We start from the raw sequence: 3,291 nt of genomic DNA, 5'->3' as shown, positions 1-3,291 counted from the left end.
GAAAAATGTTAAACGCAACTCCTCTGTCATTACTCTAAAAGAAAAACCTCAAAGTGGCATGAGTTAAAAAATTGGAACAGGCACTTAGCTACAGTTGGATGCTCGCATGACACCCGTGGGGGCAAGCCAAAACGAAGTTAAGTCTTCTAGACCAATGTGTCCCAAAAACTCCTCTATCTAGTTTAAAGAAGTTGTATCTTGAAATACATGAATATTAGATATGAGTTTAGTTGTAAAGGATGTTAGGTTTAGGGCTACAATCAAACCAAGTATTTTGATGATAACAAACTCAGATTTTTTGTACTAACATTTTCAGTGTTTCAGATTCACTATCTTGTAAAGCTTGGAAAGATGATTCCAACGCAATTTGAATCACTCAAATCGAAGTTCAAACAAGAAAGTTATAACCAAAAGAAGATTGGAGAGGAAATCCAACGTGGCAATGACACGTGGCACCTTGCTGATGTGGCATCCGACTTGGCGGCTGACATGGCACACAACGGTCAATATTAATGATGTGGCAGCTGACGTGGCGGATGACGTGATGCTCCAACCGATCACTTTTTGCTGACATGGCGATGGCATGGCACATGATGTGGCAATGACATAGCGACCGTGGACGAATGAGATAATGACAAGTGGCGGTCACCCAGCTTCACGTGCGGATGCGCGCGTGCGCCGCACGTGCCTACGGTTTCTTCACAGAATGCGGCGTGTGACGCTCAATCTCCTCCCCTGTGCATGTGGTGCTCATATCATCTAGCCATTTTTATTTCCCTATTCTCCTTTAATTTCCTGATCCAATTTTCTCCAAATTTCAGCCTTTTCAAATTTGATTTTCTTCCTAAATTTTCATCCTTCTAATCCTCTTTTATTCTCCAAATCTCAATAATTCCAATCTTCAAAATTCCTTTTCAAATCCTTTTTATTCTCCAAATCTCAATAATTCCAATCTTTTAAAAATTCCTCTCTTAATTACAAATCCTTTTCTTTTCTATTTTTATTCAATCCCCACCCTTCATTTGCAATCATATCAATGGCCAAAATTTATCCCCCTCGCCTATAAATTCGACTTGATTTTACTCTTCATAGACACACCAAAAAGCTATCAAGTCTTAAGCTCTCAATTCTCTCTATTCTCAAATTCTTGTCATCTTTGCTCCTAAATTGCCTAGAGTTATTTTTGTGAGTTTTTTTTTTTTTTTTGAGTGCTCAAATTGTGTATTTAGCCTTCAAGAGGTAATATTTTGAGGTTTTCTTTTAATTTTTGGGAATTGTATTAAGGTGTGGGTACACCTTGGGTGTGAGAAAAAGAAATTATTTTGATCCTGAACTAGTAAAAAGGATCTTGAGTTTCTCTTTAGCCTAAGAAAAAGAGGGTCGTGTGTCGGTTTGGTCCTCACCTGCAAGAAGATCACTTAGTGAAATACCCAAGAAGGAGTTTTGGAGAGTAGAGTAGACAATTTGCCGAACCACTATAATTCCTGGTGTTTTCTCTTCCTCTCTCTCTTTTAATTTTTGTGTTTCAAATTTTTGCTTCTGCCTTAGTTATTCTTTTAATCTTTCCAAATTGCATGATTTAATTTTTAGTGTGTTATTTAAATTTATCATTGATTAAATTGTCTTTAAATTTGAAGTTATCATAGCATGCATGATTTTAAGTTTTATCTTGCATAAATTTTTCTTTAATCAAATTAGTGGGTTTACTTTAATTGAGCATTGTTTGAAGATAAAATTATTTAAAAAAAAAAATTGGTAGTCAACCCTTTCACCCCCTCTAGTGTTGCCTTTAGATCCTACAATTGGTATCAGAGCAAGTAGCTCGGTTCTCTTATTTCAAAAAAGTTTTGTATTTTTTTCTTGATTTTTATATTCTATTTTTTTAATCTTATTAAATCTGGAATTTTTCTAATTTTTGCAAAAAGTTTTGAAAAATTGAGTTTTAAAAGCGTTTTCATTAGATTTTTTTTTTTTTTTTTGAAAATTGGTTATTAAAACCTTATTTTTTTTATACTTTCTTAATCTTTGAAATCTTTTTGATTAAAATCTAAATTTTTGGAAAAGTATTTCTCTTTACAAAAATCTTTAAAAAAAAATTATTATATTCTCTTCCTCTTTCGAAAACTTAATTGTTCGAGCTTATGGCAACTATTGGAATAAATGGGTATGGTGAAGGTCAATCTACCACTAGGCCACCTTTGTTTGATGGAAATAATTTATGCATGGTGGAAAACTAGGATGAGAATTTATTTGATTTTCTATTGACTATAATCTATGGAAAAAATTTTTAATGGTCTTTAATTCCTACTAAGATAGTTGATAATAAAGATATTCCTAAGGAAGAAAAAGAGTTTAATGATGAAGATAAAAAGAAGTTTTCTATTAATGCTAAAAGTCATGAACTGTCTGTTTTCGCTTTATGTCCTGAAGAGTTTAATCGAGTCTCTGCATGTAATTCTGCTAAAAAAATTTGGGATATGCTTGAAGTAACTCATGAAGGAACTAATCAAGTTAAAGAGTCAAAGATTAGCATGTTAGGTCATAACTATGAATTGTTTAAAATGGATGCAAATGAAACTATATCTGAAATGTTTACTAGATTCACGAATATTGTTAATGCTTTGAAGGGATTAGGAAAATCTATACCACCTCTGAAAATGTGAGAAAAATTCTTAGATCATTGCTTAAGAGTTGGGCAGCTAAGGTGATGGCGATCCAAGAAGCAAAAGACCTCTCAAAACTTCCACTGGAGGAGCTCGTTGGATCTCTCATGACACATGAAATAATCAAGAGGAGACCAATATGGAAGAGACGTCAAAAAAAAGAAGAGCCTAGCATTAAAGTCCACTCAAGTTCAAGAGGACTCTGAAACTGAAGCTGAACTAATGATGAGAAGTTCGCTTCCTTGACCAAAAGTTCAAAAAGCATTTTAGGAAAAGGAACTTCTCAAAGAAAGTCAACAATCAAGAAGGCAAAGGAGAAAAAGAGCAATAGAGATACAATCATCTGTTTATGAATGCAAAAAGCCCAGACACGTGAAGTGGGACTATCCTCAAAGAAAAGACATTTCAAAGAAGAACAAGAAGGCAATGAAAGCTACTTGGGACGAAAGCGATGAAAGTGAATCTGAAGGAAAAAGTAGCAAATCTGTGCATTATGGCTTTGGAGACGACGACGACGATGATGATGAGGGTATGTTTGAGATCCATAAAGAATAAGTGGTACTTGGACAGTGATGTTCAAAACATATGACTGAGGACCACACAAAATTCACATACCTTTGAAAAGAAG

The sequence above is a fragment of the Benincasa hispida genome, chromosome 8 (genome assembly GCF_009727055.1).
Source record: "Benincasa hispida cultivar B227 chromosome 8, ASM972705v1, whole genome shotgun sequence".
Lineage (NCBI taxonomy): Eukaryota > Viridiplantae > Streptophyta > Magnoliopsida > Cucurbitales > Cucurbitaceae > Benincasa > Benincasa hispida.
The sequence above is the reverse complement of the archived record's forward strand: the minus strand, read 5'-3'. Positions refer to the sequence as shown.